Below are 20,650 nucleotides of genomic sequence, written 5' to 3'. Positions count from 1 at the left end.
GAAACTTATAGTGAGATTTAAGGCTTTCAAAATATGAATTACTATATATGAAAAGAAGTTAAAATATCTTTGTATTCAATAACAATTTGATTGTTTGAAAATTGATGACTGCTATACCATGCATGACTACGGAATAATTTCTCCAAAATAAGAAATAAAATAACTAAAAAAAAGGCTGAAAAGGTCTTCATTAAAGGCTTTGCACAATGCACATTAATTAATGAACTCACAGGTCCAAGCATGGGACTAGGAGACCGGAGTGGAGGACAAGGCCAACAATATCATCAAGCAACTGGTAGTCACTGAATGCATGGTGGCCACACTCATGGGCAATGACCCAAACTCCAGTAAGGATGCAACCTTGGACAGCCCAGTAGATTGGCCATGCCAAGAAAGAGAAAGGGCTGGGAAGGACGTGGAAGTAATGGGTGGCAACATAATAGAGGCAGAAGGCTATGGTGAGGTCACAAATGAATCACATTTCAAACTTAGGGTGCACATTTAAACATTCCAAACCAATTCAAGACAAATAATATCATTAGCAATTTATAATTGTTGGGGAAAGACGAAACATTGTGCAGACAATTCCAAAAAAAAAATAAAATGGAATGCTACAAAAAAAAATATTACTAATAAATTGTTTAATTGACATATATTTTCTTTCTCTCTTCTATATCAAATGACAAACGTATTCAGCCAAAAGTATTTAACTTTGAAGTCAATTCTTATGTTACTTTCGTACAATACTCTCCCACACGTTTAAATAAGTATTTATGTTATATGATAAACTCAAATAAGTATTTATGTGATATGATAAACTCAAATAAGTACAATACTCTTGCAGACGTTTAAATAAGTATTTATGTGAAACTCTTCCCTATACACTCACATAGTCACATGCAATCCAATGCATAAGCCTTCGCTGCACTGCATATTGTAGGCCCTCCCACCCACATGATACACGCCAAATTAACTCTCCTTCACACTGTTTCCAATTCTTTCCTTCTTCACTAACTTTTCAATTCGTGGGGTTCCTTTCTTTCTTTTTTACTAACAAATATCCAAAACTACCATAGGATCTCCTCTTCCTCAGCTTTATAATTATTCCCTCTATTTTTCTATCTAATCTAGTCTAGATATATATGACTACCAATCCGATTACTTGCACTTGAACCACATGCATTTTGAATTAGCTATAGATAATTTTTTATACAATATTTTTAAATAACGAGGTTATAGTAGTACCCTTTTTATTTATTAATCTATATCTTTTTAGTTGTACTTGCAATTTTTTTTAATGAATTTGTTGCTTTCCTCAACCAGAATCAAAGATTAATAGTGCTATAGATGCAAGATAATGAATTAATGATCCTTATGAACCATTAACGTATGGCTTAACCAGACATGTTTAGTGGGAAGAAATGTTGTTGTTGGGGCAGGAATGGCTTTGCCAGCGGATGCCAACTAACTTAGTACTTTAAATGAGTATAGTTATTAGTTAATGACATTTAATCACTTTGATATTTTCTAACTAGTTTAAGCATGGTGCAGTCAACTACAATGATATATAACCAAAAGTGAGATAATATATATGCTAATAAAGGCTGTCATGGGCCGTGGATTAGGCGGGTCAGGTGGTTATTATGCACCAAAAAGTATAAGCACTTCATCTTGTTTATTAGAGTATTTTTAACGAGAAATCTTAAATTGAGATCTTAGATGATTTTTATTATCTATGACCCACTGTCAAATTTTGCATAAAACAATTTAATTACCAGCAACATGTAATAGAACTGACAAGCTTTTCTCACTAAGAGGCCCCCGTTTGTCAAATTAGAGGATTTTGATCAGTGTATCACTGGACCTTTACCAGCTTGTTTAAAATGCTCTAAACATATATTTATTTATAAACACTTAAAATTAAAGTAAATATTGTAAGACATAAATCTTTTGAAATACTCTCATATAATCATATAGCAGACATCATGAATTAGTTCAGAATGGAATTACTTACCGCGACACTGTTATTTTGAACTCCTCTGGTCTTCCAAGATAAAAAGCAACCTGCAAAGAGTGTAAAATATGTTCAGAAGTCAAAGCAAAAGCTTATAATTTCTTATTTCTCTAATAACAAGGGGCAATTAGACATGAAATTTATCTGTTAGGCCTTCATTTGGAAAGAATAGAAATCCAAAAAATAAAAACAAATGGCTGGTTTTTGTAATGCATGATAAAAAAATTTGGCAAGTCTTGGTCAGACAAGTCACGGGGTTTTTTATGCATCCTAGTAAATTTAAAGTATATTATATATTCTTAATTGCATTACCAAATGGTTGCACAAGTTGCAGAGATATGCTAGCCACAGGAACCAATTCAAGACAAATAATATCATTAGCAATTTATAACTCTTGGGGAAAGACGAAACATTGTGCCCCTGGGGTTTAACAAAATATTTGGATAGAATGTGTATTATATCCCCTGGATTTCTTTATATATCAAAATTAGTTTTTTTTATATTTTAAAAATAATAATCTTGATTGTTGTATTTTTTTATAATTAATGACTTTTGTCCCTCATCCTGGTATCTTAATTCTTAATTTTCATAATAAAAAATAAAAAGATCAAAATCATCATTTTTTTCTAGTATATCTCCTTCATAAGAATGAGAGAATCATCTCTAAAATATAAAAATTTATTTTAAGACTTTACTTCTCCCAACACACTATTTCATATATACAAACTTGAGAATCAAACTTTAAGAAATATTGTTATCTCCCAAGTGTCAAAATCATCATTTTTAAAGCATAATGATTGAGACTAATTTTGACTAGGAATTGAGAGACCTAAAATCTATTTTATCCAAACTATTTCCTTTTTCTGTTCCTCCACACAGACCCTCATTTATACATACTGATCCAGTGGTTAGGACTAATTAGTAGATAAGAAAGATCACAAGCTAATTAGTTATCAACAGAGAACTTTAAGTGGCCCCATTGGGTTTAAGGCACAGATATGAATGTTAATTGAAGTTAAATAAAGGCAACCAAAACACCACCATACGTGAAAGGAATCTTGTGCTACTTTTTTTTATTTATTTAATACTATATATTTTCTTTTTAACAAGTTGTGATCTTAAAGAAATAAACAAGCCTATATATAAAAGAAGAAGACACCGTCTTATTTGAGTTATTTCTGGTGATGTATAATTTTTCATAGGGAAGTAGACGTACGATCCACCAATTCCATGATAGGGAATCTTAAAAATGATACACCAACAATATGTATTATTTAAGGCTGATTTGCAAGTTGGAGAAGTGAGATTTCTAGTGCTACCAAAAATATACCATGCCAAAGTATAGAGGTGGAGCCAGAGTGTTGAAAAAAGAGACGGATAAATTTCCAAGATCACAAATCAAGCAACCAATTGGGATCAGAACTGTTATCATGTTGTGACATATTTGCTTAGTAGAGATGATGATCAGAGGGGTCCCAATACCATGCAGCTTGTAACATGTTTTGGCAGTGTGGTCACAACGACCACAATACTGGCATGCAGGGACTGAGTGAGAGACATTACCCCATTGAGTGTTGTTGTTTGGAGGGTCAGCAGAAGTAGAGGAATTGTGACTACGAGGGTTTATTTGGCCATGAGTTGAGGATGCGTGAGAACCATTAGTGTAGTTTGTAGTACTGGAGTCTAGGAATGGACTATTGCTGACATTCCTCATGTTGGAGAAAAATCTCTATTAACAAGTTTGTTGAAAATTTCTGCAAACAAGGGAGAATCACATTCTCGAATGGAGGCAGAGAATTCATGAAATGCATGGCCAAGTCCCCTCATGTTGGTGGGAAGGGATGACACTGTAGCTAGCTCAATGAGTGGATTGGTGGAAGGAGTTTCAGCAGCCATAGGAAGAAAAAGAAGGAACAATTCAACCATTGAAGCTACTGGCTATATGATATTATGTAGAGAAATTAATGAAGATAACTGTTGTAAATATGAAATTAATTTAGGACAGAATGGTTTCATATAATTAACATTGATTAAGAACAGAGATTGATTACCAGAAAATTAGGAGACTTTATTTCCCTATTTTCAGTTATTCTTGATTATCAATGGCCTATATAAGCATAGTAGCAGACTCATGATTGTATTTGAATGTCAAGCAATAATATTCAGATTATTTCCTTTAATGTTTCCTTTTCAACTTTAACATATGTTCTATATATGTCAAAGTCATGGTACAAGTACAACAATCAAGAGAGAGAATACAAGGAAACAGAATATGATAAGATTGTTATCCACTTAGGTTGTTTCAAGTGATTGAGAAGTTGACTCATGGTATGAAAGGACGGAGCTTATCTTTAGACACTGCCAGGAGAATACAAAAACAGATTTTTTTTTTACTAATAATTACACGTTTTAATTGTAATTACATGTAAATTATTATTAAAAAAATTATTTAATAAAATGAATTAGAATCGTTATATAAAAAATCATTTTTATTAAAAAATCAGTTTTACAAGAAATGTCATTAGAAAATAACCAATTCGACCATAAACTTAATTAAATCATGAAATATCTAAGAGTTTAATCACATGACATTATAAAATACTTTTAAAACATTCTTCAATCATATTATTAATATAATTTTTGAAGTAAAGTGAAGCATAAAACATAACTAACCGTGCTTATTGTAGTTGTTTGTTCAGTGATTGTCAATGAGTTCTCTGAAGGCCTCCAGTATTCTCAGGTACTGATAGTCCAAACGTGTAAAATCTTGAATTTAAAGGGTATGAACTCTCCTGCATATATAAAAATGTAAAAAATTTATGCTTTTTACTTGAATACAATGAATCTTTCTAGTAGCCTTCCATTAAAAATGAAGGAACAAAAACAAAATTTCTGATCAAATAATGAAACACAACTACAGGTTATATGTACATTGAAAAAGAAAGAAAATAAACAAAACAATTTGTATCAAATAAAGGCTTATCTAAAAAAAATTTAAACAATGTATAGATGACACTGTTTTTGTCAAAAACCTGAGCATGTGAAGCACAACAAGAAAATGAAGCTGAACGTTCCTAGACTAGGTGAGACCTTAAAAATATTCAATAAAGTTTCCTATTGTATTATAAGGATAATACTAGGTGAGACCTTATATTTCTTTTTCTCAGTTTGTGTCCCCTTACCCCGTACTTTTGTTTTTCTTGGTCTCCTCGTGTTACTTGCATATAGTTAGTGACATATAATAGTATAATACTAATACGATTATAGTATATGACATGTGTGATATGCCTTAATTTTCTACCTACAATTAATTTTCTCTGGTCTCTGGAGTTTTTACACTGAGTTTATTGTGCTTAGTTTCTCAATTTCTTTCTTCATTTGTTTTGTTTTTATTTAGTATTTATTGTTAGCGATACTATGTAACTCCAACCAATATTAACATTGCAGTAATTGCATATGAAATCAGAACCAAGAGACAAGTAAAATTAATTAATCTGTGATCTAGTTCAATCAATTGAGGCAATTCATCAAACACAAAGATGATATGCAAAAGAATTATGACTTGCAAATTCACCACGCTGGGGTGAAATTGTTATTAACAATTCATTGACTGGGTGAGATGAACAATAAATCTTAACATCCAAACTTTCCTCGTTAGAACCAACCCAGCATCGCCATCTTTCTGTGTTGTGGCTCAGTCATAGTAGTGGAGGTTAAGTAAAAACAGTTTTGGCAAGTACATTAGAAAACTGAAAATTTACTTATTTTATTAAAAAAAATTTAAAAAAATAAACTTAACTAAACTGACCATTGGTTTTACTTTATTGCAGTTTGAATATCTTATTTAAGTTTTTAAACATTTTTTTTTCATTTTTATCATAAACGATAAACTCAAATTTTACAAGATCTTTTTTTGGGGTTCTTTTTTTTATATATTTCTGGGGATGTTTGTTCATGTTTATTCAAGATGTGAAGCCAACAAATTTAATTGAACACATTTAGTTTCCATACCTATGCTGAAAACGGAAATGGGCCAAGACATATGATCCAGTATTATTCCCACAATCCAGTCGGCAAACAAACAAATGCACACATTGATGCTACACACACAAAGGCATCATCCTAAAAACCCCCTTTACAAGGTTGAATTAACTTATTTTGTACTCAAAATAACTTGTTATTTCTATCGTGCGTGTAAATCAATTAGCACAAAATTATTCTAATTTAATCAATGTTCTTGAATTTAAGTTCAAAATATCCAACTGCATTAAATGATTAAGAATGCAAATACAACCGTGCATGTATTCTGGTAAGAAGAAAGCCATTATCAACCCATTAAAATTTTCATAAATTAATTGTTCTAATAGACAACAGGAAGATGTAAAAAAAAAAAAGGAAGTGTAATGTCAATTACTACACAAACTAATATTTCTCAGCATTTCTACCAGCCATACAATATGTAACGTGTTTTAAACATGTTTTGTGATATCTATACTATTAATAAATGAAATATTATTTGTTGGTATTCACAAAATTTAGATAATTATATTCTGTTTTAGTTTTTAAACTTTTATTACTCTCTTTTAATAGTTACTCACTACTTTTATGTTGTTAATTACTTTTTATTAGTCTTATTTTTTAACTTCTAAATCTTTTTTTCCTTTTCTTTTATTTTATTTAAAATATGTAGAAGATGTAGGGAATACCTCTTTCCCCTAGTATGGTATAATATACTTTTATTATTTTTTCTTCGTATATTTTTTGGTAATTTTTTCCATCATACTTTTATAAGAGTTAGTTTTAAGTTAACAATAAAATGTAACATTAGTAGAAAATGACGAAGAAACAGGAAGGAAGATAAGAGAAATTAGAAGAGAAAGGAAAAAAGAGGAAAGATGCTAGGAAAATTCTTGGTGCACTCCATTCCTCAATATCAATAATCAAACAAAAGCTCAAATTAAAATCACAAAAGAACTCAATTATGCCACTTCATAGCTAAAAATACATTTGCAAAATATCACAGCAACAATGTGTCAAATGTAATTAATTTCCTGAAAAAATGTGTCAATGGCTAAATTGAAAGGATCATACGCCTTTTTCTTCTTCTTTTAACTTCATGGGCCCGTGTCATTACCCCATTTACAAAAGAATCTTATCCTAAACGTAGAAGTGTAAAAAAAAAAATCTATATATACCAAATGGCATCCAAGGAAATTGAGAGTGCAAATGCATCAAAATTTATAGGACAAAACCCTTGGGTATAGGGACTTAAAGGACTAGCTGGGATTCATAGAACAACGTAGACACTGGAACTATATGGCCACTAATGGATCACTTATGCATTTCTTTAACAGAGAAACGTGAAAAATACTAATAATTCAACCAAATTCAGGAAATTTTCAGAGCTAAGTATACAGGTGAATGAGGTTCACTTATGCACTTCTTTTTTTATTTTTCTTGAGTTATTACTTGTTAATAATTGACTAACTTTAATAATATAACAAATATACTAATAAAGTGCAAAATGGGTAACAAACAAAAGTTCCAACCAAATACCAAATACCTAAATGGTACAAAAGGTCTTGTGAACTAAATATCTTAACTCTTAAGAACAAATGTCAAATATACACATAATAGTTAGCAAAAAGGAATCAGTTAGAGTTTTGAGAAGTTGTATCTCCTCTCTTGAGAGTGGGTTGGGAGCTATATACAAGGTGCAGAAGGATAAAGGTCAACTAAGGAGCTTACGGATATTCATCATAAGGCCTGGAGCTTTTGATCAGTTATCAGAATTAGCCATTAAAAATGGAACATCAGCTAGTAATTCTTTAATTGTAATTTTAGTTCATTTTTTAACTTAATATTCAATATTTGACAGAAATTACAACTTGACCCTCTATTACACATCCACATCACCATTTTGCTGTTACATCAACAGTTCCATTAAATATAACATAGTAAAGAGAGATCAAAATGAAATTAAACCAAAATACTATTAATTACATATGTCCCTTGTGAGAACAATAAATACTAGTAATCAAATGCAGAGTAGAGACAAACTTACGAGTGGCCTAAGATGGTTAGAGGAAAATGGTTATGGTCTTTTGTGGTCAGCAAAAAAGATGTTCTAACTTCAATCTCTGCTACCTGATGGTTCCTTCTCCCTTCATCATCCTCATCAAAATGTTGTTAAGAAAGCCCTATATATCAGTGTACGAACTTGTAATTATCCTCATCAAAATGTTGAATACAAACAGATAAACATAAGCGAAACACAATATTTGGAAGACAATACAAATTAATTAAATGGAGTCTAATGCAAACAATTCAACTAAAGGATTGCATCCATTATCTATTAATTTAAATTAAAATTTTTTACATTCTCTAATAACTATGGAGAGCTTCACAGCATAGTCACAAAAAGGTTTGGTTCCAGTGATAATGAATTGAGCTTCAGCAAAGAAGAGCTGAGAAAAGTTAAAGAGCAACTGAGACTTGTGTTTGTTGAGTTCTATCAGAAACTCCTCCATCTCAAAGATTACAGGTAATAAACAAAGATTTCATGGACCTTATAATTACTAATAAAGCCAAATGCTCTTCCATTTCTAAAAGCCATTTTGCCATGTGCCTTTGTATTTATACAAATGGATGTGACAGTTTTATGAACCTCTCAGCATTTTCCATGATCATGAAGAAGTACGAAAAGGTTAGAAGTATACCAAGTACTGCAGAAACTTCAGTTTTATTCGTTACATTCTTCACAATTTAAATTCAAATGATAGCATTTAAAAAAAAACATCGTTCTATTCAGAAACAGAATTATGACAGTTTTGTTTAACTTCATTTTTTTTCTCAGAAAAGCATACATCAAGGGCAGCATCTGCAGCATACATGACAGTAGTGGATAACTCCTATGTGGTCAGTTCTAATGAGTTAGTTTGAATCATATGTTTGCTATATGCACAGCTTCAATCATGATTATTTCTTCCTTTTACTTCTTGTGATGGTTTTTTTTGTGTGTGTGTATCAAGATATATATATGTAAAAGAAGGAGATATATTATGCAGAGGAGCTTCTTTAATATTTTATTCATCTTCACATGACCCCTCTCTCAGCATGAGTGGTCAAGTGGGGTAATTTTTCTCATCTCAAGAATCTCTATTTATAGACCTAGGCATTTTAATCTTAAAAAGAGGACACAAATTTATAATTTACAGATAATGTGACCATATAAAGATACTTTCTCAGAACTTCATAGATTCATTGATGCATTTTCTAAAGTTTAAAATGGATAGACAAGACAAATTTATTTCACTAAATAACCATATAAAGATGCTTTCTCTGAACTCATACTGCTCTTAAGATATCCTTGGAATTAAGTGTTCCTTTATTATGACTATTGTGCACCTTTCTTCTTATTTGTTTGTAATTGTGATTTGTGGTTAATGTCCGGTTTCCATACTCTGATCTAGAAAAATAGCTTGCCATAATTTTAAAATGAATCTGTTATCTAAAAACTTTTGTAGTCATTCACAGTTACATATTAAGGCTTGAAATAGTGTTATCCTTCCTTAATCCTTAACATCCCCAACCATCTTTGTGTGCTATCTGTTTCATCTGATTTTAGGTTAACTTTCTATTGGAGAAAGTGGAGTCTACCTTCATCAGAAACTTTACACACTCAAATCACAAAAAGGGGAGGAAGCTATTAAGGCAAAAAACAAAAACAGAAAGGCACAGCACAACATTTTTCACGGGTAAATACTAAATCTGTATCCACTCCATTAAGTGGGTAGAATTAGCAAATCCTAGTAAATTGATTATTATTGTTATTTCTTCGTCTCATTTTTGTACTCAAAATCTGTTCTCTTTATGTTCCCTAATTTATGAGTAAGAAGAACATTTAGGGGCAAGTGGTAACGAGAATGAACAACTCACCAGTGACGACGACGTTGGGGTGATACTCCGGCGAAAGGCGGCGAGGGAGCTGAGGCTACGATTCCACGGCGGCAGCGGGGGAGGTTCTTCGAACCTTTAAAAGGTTCACTTTGCAGTGGAAGCGAGACTAGGGTGAAGAGGTGCTGACAGCTTAGAAGCGAGACTAGGGTGAAGCCAGAGGTCCAGCGAGAGGTTCGTGTAAGGGTTCGAAAAGGTTCGTGTAAGGGTTCGAAAGGGCAAGAGGAGGAAGCGCGAAAGGGGAAAGAAGAGGAAGCGCGAAAGGATTATTAACCCAAACATTCTAAGGCGGTTTTAATAACCGTCTTAGATTTAATATCGTAAAATCCTATTATTGTTCAAATAATTACAAAAAAGCCACCGCACATCTTTTTAAGGCGGTTCCCCAATAACCGTCGTAGTGCCCGTGTCGTAAAATGCTATTTTTATAGTAGTGGCTCTAGTCTTGTTTCAACTTTTGGTAGTGTTTTTGTGTCTTGATAAGGAAACCAAGTACCTCAGAAGATTGTCATATGTCAGAGCGACCCTCAAAATGGGAGATTTGGCCCAAGATCTTTGACAAAATTGTATCTCTTTTTCTTAGCTTTTCAAGGACTACTCATATGCTCCATTTGGAGTTCTGTAGCATCTTATAGGTCCTGTACAAGGCAGATAGGTCAAGTAAGCACAAAGTCTGAAAATAAGCAACGATTATCAATTAAGTCCAATTATTTGTCTAAGACCAAAACTGAACTAATGTGAGAAAATACGAGCCAAAAAGAAAGGTCGAATAAGCTAAGCAAAATAAGAAAATAATAAACTAAAATGCTCTATCAAATTCCCTTACACTTATCTTTTGCACTACAGGGCAAAACTAAAAGAAAGACTAAGAAGGATCAAACTAAAGTAAAACCACAAATTAAAAGAAAGGTATGGATAAGGAACACATTTTTTAATGGATCCCAACAGTGTACAAAAGTGAGAAAGATGGAAAATGGAGGAATGATACCAAGGTAACAAGCAATCCATGAATACATGATCACAAAATGTAAAGTAGAAAAGTAGTTAAGTCAAATTTAAGAATGCACCAAGGTGATAGAAATCTCTCAAAGAACAACACTCAACCTCACCAAATGTGTATGTGTTTGTGTTTACACTCAAGCACCACATGCAACTAGCACACCCAAATTTTGACAAGACTCTAATCCATTCAACTTGATCTACACATGCATCAAAAGATCAAAAGGACTTTTATTGGGTTGTAATGTATGGCTTAGGTGAGGGTGGATATGAGAATGATATTTAGGCTAAAACTAAGAGAAAAGAGGGGCAATGGGGAGTAAGCAAACAAGAAAAAAGAGGGGTAGGAATAAAAAAAACAAAGTGGAGAACAACAAAATTAAAATAAAAAGAACTTACAAGAATGAAAGTGGAGAACAAACTTTATTTTTGTACACTTCTTTTCTTTTGCTTTTTATAATCTTTTTTTTTCTTTTTCTCTTTCTTTTTCTTTTTCAACAAATCAAAAGAAAATGAAATGAAAAAAATAAAGGAATATACATGAAAAACAAAATAAATACCCCATACTTGTTTGAAACCCACTCCCAAAACAATTCCATAGCCCCTTTTCTCCCTAGAAGTTTAGGAAAAACATGGTTTTCCACTTTTTGGCTTGTAATGAGTTACAAAATGAAAGAAGGGGTTAAAGGCTCAAAGAGGGTGACAATGGATATCAATGCAAGGTAGATTTATTTGGCTTGTAGCTAAAAGAAAGAAGACCTAAATCATCTCAATCAATGCATGTGCAACAAGGAATAACAAGAGAGGCAAGGTAAAACCTAGAGTAATCTAGCACAAGGGTGAAATCACTCATGAAATAACATGAATGGAATAGTGCAATCCATCAACAAAGGCCCAAAAACTCACAAGGCATAATTCTATCACATATGATCCACCTTAAATTTTATTTTCCAAGCCAGATAGATCACTTCAACAATTGTAACAATAGTTCACATCAAGTCATGAAACCTTTCAACTAAAAATGGTACATCACTGAAAATTTATACAAGTTAGAAATCCTATGAGAAACATGAAAAAGTGCCTAAGTTAAACAAAAACATCAAAATAGTAAAAACAACAATAGCTAATTCTTCAATTTTTTTAATTTTCTATATGTAAAAACAGGTAAAAATAGTAATACAACAAAACAGAAAAAAAACAACAAAGACAGAAAAAAACAGACAAAAATAACAAACAACTATTGAAAACAGAAAACAAATATAGTAAGCAGAAACAACAACAACAACAACAAAAACAAAAAACAACAAACAAATATAGAAAACATAAACTAAAACAAAATACAGACTATATAGAAAACAGACGATATAGAAAACAATAACTTTTTCTTTTCTAAACCCTTCCCCCTACACTTGAAGTGCACATTGTCCTCAATGTAAGCATGCAATGAAATGCAAGAAAAGAGATAGCAAATAAAAGAAGGGAGAAGAAGACTCTTCAAGTGCCATTCATGGCACATCATTTCATAAAATTGGCAAGACTAAGGAGAGGTCCGCCACAAACTCCTCTTACACATGAGGGCTCTCATGAAAAAGCCCAAAAGGTGGTGATAAGTGCCAAATTTTAGTTATTTTGGGATTAAATAGTTATCACTTATCCTTTAGTTGTAATAGTTTTCTTATAAACTACCCTTAAAGCTAGTTGTACCTATATATTGTACATTTACTAATATTGTTGTTTACATATGAAAGATTCATACATGATTTTGTAGGTTTTAATGGTTGTTTGTTAGATCCAAAAACAAAGCTAAAAGGAAGGAAAAAAAATGGTATTTTCATGAAGATTTCTGACCCTAAATTCGCCTAGGCTAGCATCTAGTTCGCCTGGGCTAAGAGAAAACTTCAACCCTAAGCAAGCCACTTGCCTGGGCGAGTTTCCCCTGCATTAAATGGATTTTTCTATAAATAGCCATGCAGGGGAAGAGGGAAAGAATCCAACAATATGAAAGCTAAGAGAAAAATGTAGAAGAAGAAGAAGAAGAGGAAAAGTGGAGCCGAGGTGCTGCAGAGTTTTGACCGTGGATCACTTCCTTCATCATTTCTGTTGTTAGTCTTGTGTTCTACACAATGATCGGTTAGTTTTTCTAAAGGATTAGATGTAATTTTTGTACCCTTATGTATCCCTTTTGATATTATATATGTATTAATCTTTTCTACTCATTATTGGTAATTTCATTCTACTCGTAATGCTTGATTCTATTTGATCACTAGTGTTGTTAAATTGGATTTTAAGTGAGACTGGAAAGTAATCTTAGAATTTGAACCGAATGATTTTACTCTTTACATTGCATTGCTAGGAATAAAGCATAACATTTTGATTGCAAAAAGCACGAGAATATAAATGTAATGCTGGGATATTTACTGCATATGTGAGGGATAGATATTTAGTAAATATTCTTAGGTTCCAAGTGTGAGGAATCGACTTGGGATAACTATGTGTGCATCAGTAATGTTAGAAAATGATTTATACATGTTAATCTTATTAGGATACTAATGGTATGAATGATGAAATTCAATCCTATGTTTTCTTGAATTAATTTAAATCGTTTGCGCAATTTCCGTATTTCTGATTCATTGAATTTCGTTATTTTCGTAAATCCGTTATTTTTACTATTCTTTTACTTTTAGTTATCTTTAGTTAGTTAAACCAAAACCATATGACATTCGATTAAATTTGTACATAACTATTAAAATGATAACCTTTATCCGAATGAATTAAGTAGCTCAAGTCCCTGTGGAGATGAACTCTTTTATAAATGTGAAACCTACAACGCCAATTGGTACGCTTGCCAAAAGTCTTAACAAGTGGAATGTCTTACCAAAAACCACCCTATTGGGAGACATCCCCAAAGGTGTTTAGTAAGCGGTCCTGTTAGCCCATAAAACATCTTCAAGTAGCTTGCTCCAATCCTTACTGTTGGGCTACACTATTTCTGCAACACTTGCTTGATCTCTTTATTGAAGACCCCCGCTTGTCCATTAGTTTGGGGATGATAAGTTGTAGCAACTTTATGCACAACCCCATACTTCTAGAGCAAGGATGCCAAGGTCTTGTTATAGAAGTGTCTCCTCTGGTCACTAATAAATGTTAGATATCACAAAATCCACAACAACTTTAGAATCATTAGTTCTGGTGGCCTTAGCTTCGACCCATTTAGAAAAAAATCAATAGCAAGAGGGATATATGAAAAATAATGAGAAATAGAAAATGGACCCATAAAATCAATGCCTCATACATAAAAAATCTCACATAAAATAATGGGCTATTGGGGCATCTCATGCTTATGTGTAATAGTCCCTCCCGCTCTCTGGCACAACTCGCAAGTGGTGGAAAATTGATAAGCATCTCTAAAAATGGTGGGCCAATAGAACCCACAGTCTAGCACCCTTCTAGAGGCCCACTGAGGACCAAAATGACTGCCTATAGGTTTGCCATGACAAAATTGAAGAGTGGACTAAATCTCATGGTCTGGCACACACACCTGCGGATCACTTGGTCACTACCAAATCTCCACAAATAAGGATCATTGCATACATAATATTTAGCATCATTCATGAGTTTATTTATTTGAGACCTAGATGCATGAGGTGAGACAACAGATGCAACAATGAAATTCACAATGTCAGCAAACTAAGGTGTAACATGTAATGAATTCAAATGCATCAAATGCTCATTAGGGAAACTATCCCTAATAGGAAATGGATCAACATGTCCCTCAATCTTGCTTAAATGATCAACAACCAAGTTCTTTGCACCACTCATGTCTTTAATCACAATATCAAATTCCTAAAGAAGAAGCATCCACCTGATCAATCCAGGTTTAACATCAGGCTTCTTCAACAAGTATCTCAAGGATGCATGGTCAGTAAAGACAGTGATATGGTAGCAAAGCAAATAAGATATGAATTTATCTAAAGCAAAAACAATAGCTAAAAGCTAATTCTTAGTGGTGGTTTAGTTAACTTGGGTTGCATCTAAAGTGCGTGAAGCATAAGTAATGACATGGGAGAGTCTACCAACTCTATGTGACAAAATAGCCCCAAGTGCATAGTTAGAGGCATTACACGTGAGCTCAAATGGGAGCTCTCAATCTGGTGGTTGCATGATAGGAGAGGTGGTAAGCCTCTTCCTCAACTCCTCAAATGCCTCTTTACAAAGCTAGTTAAACACAAAGTCTATGTCCTTTTTGATATGAACCCTCATGGCACAAGGGCTGACTTAGGATCGTCTAGGATTAAACCTTGATGGAAAATGCGGAAATTGATTAAGGAAAGGATGGAAAATAAGGTGGTTAATTTCGTGGGTCTTAATAAGGTGGTTCTTGGCATAAAATGGATGAATGGGATGGTAAAATGTAGGTTAAGTGGTGGCTGGACAGAAATATAGAAATGGCAATAACTGAAGCTACAAGGCTCCAAATGAGGTGATTCCAAAACGAGGTGAAAGGTCTCGTTTTGAAAGTCAATTTAGGCTCAAGAATCGCTTAATTTGAGTGCGTAAAATGGGAGTTATGGCCACGAGATAATTCTGGGCAGAGGTGGATTTTCTGGAATTGTGGTTTGAAAGAACAAGGGTGAAGATGAAAGGAAGGAAAGACTCACTCTTTCCAGCGAGGGCAACACACAAAGGTTGTGAAAGTCCTTTGATACAGCCAGGGTGTTCTTGAATCACTCAAGAATTTAGGAGAATCACTCTCACTAAGATAATAGAGATAAACTCTAATTTTCTGAATAAAACTCAACTTGTGTTTATTGATAAAATGATTCAGCTTATATAGAAGCTTTACATCAAATTTTAATAATGACCCACTAACCTAGAATTAAAATAACTTAATGCCATTAACCTAGGGAATTAAAAACAACTTAATGGCTGAGTGTAATTGAAATTGTGGCAACCAAAAGTCACCCCCAACAGCCAACAAGCCAGCCACCATTTGGTCTCCCAAAAGGCTGATGCCTAGGTTGCCAATTGGGCCCTTATTACAACTTGAACTAAACCTACTAAAACCCTTTTAGTTGATTAACCCAAAACATATTTTTGGTCAGCCAACTTTACAAGGATTGGGCCATTATTTAGACAAACTAAACACTCTAAAATTGAGACAAAGTGGTGCCATTTAGTCCTCCTCCATTTGGGCCATGATACAACTCACAACCTTGGACCTTTCGCCTTGAAACTTGGGCTTGTATTCAAATAGTATGGACATCACTTGTTGAAGAGCTTCCTTGGCTTTCCTTGCTCTAGCCCTTGTCATAGGCCCTCCAAGTCCTTCAAGTGGATCCTTGCCCTTGCTCTTGGTCATGTCCTCATCATTCTCTCCCTCTTGAGAAGGATTTGTCCTCAAATCGGATTCTCCATCTGCATCAAAAAGAGATAAATCAGAGACATTGAAGGTGGAACTAACATTATACTCACCGAGCAGCTCAACTTTGTAAGCATTGTCATTGATACTTTCAAGCACTTGAAATGGTCCCTCTCCCCTTGGTTGAAGCTTTGATTTCCTTTGTTCCGGAAATCTTTCTTTTCTCATGTGCACCCAAACCCAATCTCCGGGTTCGAAGACAACCTTCTTTCTCCCTTTGTTGGCTTGTTTAGCATAGCTTTTATTTTTCCTCTCAATTTGATCTTTGACTCTCTCATGAAGCTTCTTCACATAGTCCGCCTTTGCTTGACCTTCTTTATGCTTAAAAACAGAAACATTAGGCATAGGCAAAAGATCAAGAGGAGTTAGTGGGTTAAAACCATAAACAACTTCAAAAGGAGAACAATTAGTGGTGCTATGAACAGCTCTATTGTAAGCAAATTCAACATGGGGTAAACAAGCTTCCCAAGTTTTTAAGTTCTTCCTCAAAACTGTCCTAAGCAAAGTTCCCAAAGTCCTATTAACAACTTCCGTTTGCCCATCGGTTTGTGGGTGACAAGTGGTTGAAAATAACAATTTAGTGCCCAACTTGCTCCACAAAGTCCTCCAAAAATGACTTAGGAACTTAGAGTCCCTATCACTAACAATGCTCCTTGGCAAACCATGGAGTCTCACAATCTCCTTGAAAAACAAATCAGCCACATGGGAAGCATCATCAACTTTTTTACATGGAATAAAATGAGCCATTTTAGAAAACCTATCAACAACCACAAAAATGGAATCTCTACCATTGCTTGTTTTTGGCAGCCCCAAAACAAAATCCATGGATAAATCAATCCAAGGATACTCCGGAATTGGCAATGGAGTATACAATCCATGAGGCTTTACCTTAGACTTTGCCTTTTTACATACAATGCAATGTTCACAAAATTTATGCACATCCTTTTTCATGAGGCCAATAAAAATGTTCTTGTAATGTTTCTAGAGTCTTTTGGACCCCAAAATGCCCCATTAAACCTCCTTCATGTGCTTCACAAACAAGAAAATTTCTAGTAGAACATTTAGGCACACACAATTTGTTTTCTTTGAAAAGAAAGCCTTGATGTCTAAAGAAACCATTTTCTGAAAATTTTTCACAATTTTTAAAAATTTCTCCAAAAGTTTCATCATTTTCATACATGCTTTTCAAACATTCAAGACCAATCAATTTTGTTTCAAGCATAGAAAGTAATGCATGACGCCGAGAAAGAGCATCGGCTACAATATTACCTTTTCCCTTTTTATGTTTGATAACATAAGGGAATTGCTCTAGGAATTCCACCCACTTCGCATGCCTTTTGTTAAGCTTGCCTTGCCCCTTGATATATTTGAGGGACTCATGGTCACTATGAATGACAAATTCCTTGGGATAAAGGTAGTGTTGCCATGTTTTCAAAGCCCGTACTAAGGCATACAACTCCTTATCATAAGTTGAATAGTTAAGGGTAGGACCACTTAACTTTTCACTAAAATAAGCAATTGGATGGCCTTCTTGCATCAACACAGCCCCAATCCCAACATTTGAAGTATCACACTCAATTTCAAAAGATTTTTGAAAGTTTGGCAACGCAAGTATGGGGGCATTAGTTAGCTTTTGCTTAAGAACATTGAAAGCTTCTTCTTGTTTCTCTCCCCATTTGAAACCAGCATTTTTCTTGAGCACTTCATTGAGAGGTGCTACCAATGTGCTAAAATCCTTCACAAATCGTCTATAAAAACTTGCTAAGCCATGAAAACTCCTCACCTCGGTCACGGACTTAGGTGTAGGCCATTCTTGAATAGCCCTAACCTTCTCCTCATCAACTTGCACTCCTTTTGAACTCACAACAAAACCAAGAAACACAACATGGTTAGTACAAAAGATGCATTTTTCAAGATTGGCATACAATTGTTCTTCTCTAAGCACAGTCAAGACAGATTTTTAATGATCAATATGCAAATCAAGTGAAGTGCTATAGATAAGAATATCATCAAAGTACACCACAATGAACTTTCCTATGAACTCTCTCAAGATATGGTTCATTAGTCTCATGAAAGTGCTAGGAGCGATAGTTAGGCCAAAAGGCATAACCAACCATTCATACAAACCATATTTTGTTTTAAAAGCAGTTTTCCATTCATCCCCTTCTCTAATCCTAATTTGATTGTATCCACTTTTTAAATCGATTTTAGAGAAGTAACATGCACCATGCAATTCATCAAGCAAATCATCAAGCCTAGGTATAGGATGCCTATATTTAATGGTGATGTTATTAAGGGCTCTACAATCGGAACACATGCGCCATGTCCCATCCTTTTTAGGGACCAAAATCACTGGGACAGCACAAGGACTCATACTATCTCTTACCCAACCTTTGCTAATGAGTTCATCCACTTGTCTTTGAATCTCTTTGGTTTCTTGTGGATTACTTCTATAGGCTGGCCTATTGGGCAAAGAAGCTCCCGGAATGAGATCAATTTGATGCTCAATTCCCCTTAAAGGTGGTAGTCCATTTGGCACATTTGGTGGAAACATGTCTTGAAAATCCTGCAAAAGAGTTTTAACACTAGAAGGCACTTCAAAATCATCAAAAGTGTTAGTGGTCAAAATCTGATTTTTGCAAAACAAGATATATAGTGACTGTTTAGCACGAAACAACCTCTTGACCTCACTTTTTGTGGCTAAATAGCTCTCCCTCACTTCAAGTGTTTCACTCTTCTTTTGTTCACTCCTTTTCCTCTCAAGTGTTTCCCTCTTTTTCTCACACTCAAGTGTTTTGCTCACTTTTTCTTTTTCTCTTTTCTCTTGAAGAAGTTTTTCTCTCATTTTCTTTTGATCCTCACACACTTCTTGTGGACTCAATGGCTTGAGCACAATCTTTTTGTCTTGGTGCATGAAAGAGATCTTGTTGGTGTAACCGTCATGATTGGCTCTTTTATCAAATTGCCATGGTCTCCCCAAAAGTAAGTGAGTGGCCTCCATAGGAACAACATCACAAAGTACCTTATCATTGTATTTCCCAATGGAAACGTCCACTTCAACTTGCTGGCTCACTTGCACCTCCCCATCCTTACTAAGCCATTGAAGTTTGTATGGCCTAGGATGTGGTTTAGTAACTAAATTTAGCTTTGACACTAATCTAGCACTAGCCACATTGGTGCAACTACCTCCATCAATGATCACCATGCACACCTTGCCATTGATTAAACATCTAGTGTGAAAGATGTTTTCTCTTTGGCTCTCCTCCTCATGCTTCAATTGACCACCAAGTAACCGCCTAATCATTAACAAATCTCCCTCCGGAGTCTCCTCTTCCTCTACGTATTCACTCTCCTCTTCTTCTTCAACATCGAATTCACTTATATATTCTCCATCTCTAAGAACCATGGACCTTTTGTTAGGGCACTCATAAGCATAGTGTCCTAGGCCTTGGCACTTGAAACACTTCACATCTCTACTCCTTTTAGAGGGTTCCTCTTGGGACTTCGAGTGAGTTTTTGATGGGATAGGTGAGGAACTACTAGAAGTAGCAGCCCCATCTTTCTTACCTTTGTCTTTCCAACTAGAAGAACCAAAGTTGGTAAAACTCCTCTTAGCCACTCCTTTCCTTTTTAATTGTTGCTCTACTTGGATTGCTTTGTGAAGCAAATCATCCATTTCAACAAACTCCTGCAGCTCAACAATATCACGGATATCATTAGTCAAACCATTAAGAAATCGAGCCATAGTTACCTCCTCATCTTCTTCAATCTTTGCTTGAATCATGAGCACATCCATTTCCTTGAAATACTCCTTAACCCTCTTGTTGCCTTGGGTTAGTTTTTGGAGCTTGAATTTCAAGTCCCTTGAGTAACTAGCCGGCACATATCGCTTCCTCATGATCTTTTTCATCTCCGTCCATGTATCAACCATTGGCTCTTCATTTCTTGCTCTCTCCTTTTGTAGCTTGTTCCACCACACAAGAGCATAGTCGGAAAACTCCGTGGCGGCAAGCTTCACCTTTTGGTCCTCCTCATAGTTGTTGCATGAGAAAACATGCTCTATTTTCATCTCCCACTCCAAGTAGGTCTCCAGATCATTCTTTCCTTTAAATGGAGGAATGTTGAGTTTAATACCATCAATTCGGTTTTGTCTAGGAACACCATCATTCCCTCTTCTCCTCCTTTCTTCTTCATTATGATCTCTATTCTCCATTTGATCCAACCTCTCATGGAGCGCATCATCTCGTTGTTTCATTAACCTC

The 20,650-nt window shown here is 34.4% G+C and overlaps 1 long non-coding RNA gene across 1 annotated transcript; it reads right to left on the bottom strand.

Annotated features, from left to right (window-relative positions):
• Positions 1-4,696: 4,696 nt before the first annotated feature.
• Positions 4,697-10,032, bottom strand: LOC114367294. The gene is made up of 3 exons (XR_003657156.1): positions 9,953-10,032; positions 8,079-8,214; positions 4,697-4,806 (listed from the first exon to the last, which is right to left on the bottom strand). It is a non-coding gene; the product is annotated as an uncharacterized LOC114367294 (long non-coding RNA).
• Between the last annotated feature and the right edge of the window lie 10,618 nt (positions 10,033-20,650).

This window comes from Glycine soja, chromosome 9 (assembly GCF_004193775.1).
Source record: "Glycine soja cultivar W05 chromosome 9, ASM419377v2, whole genome shotgun sequence".
NCBI classification, from domain to species: Eukaryota; Viridiplantae; Streptophyta; class Magnoliopsida; order Fabales; family Fabaceae; genus Glycine; species Glycine soja.
The sequence above is the reverse complement of the archived record's forward strand: the minus strand, read 5'-3'. Positions and strand labels throughout refer to the sequence as shown.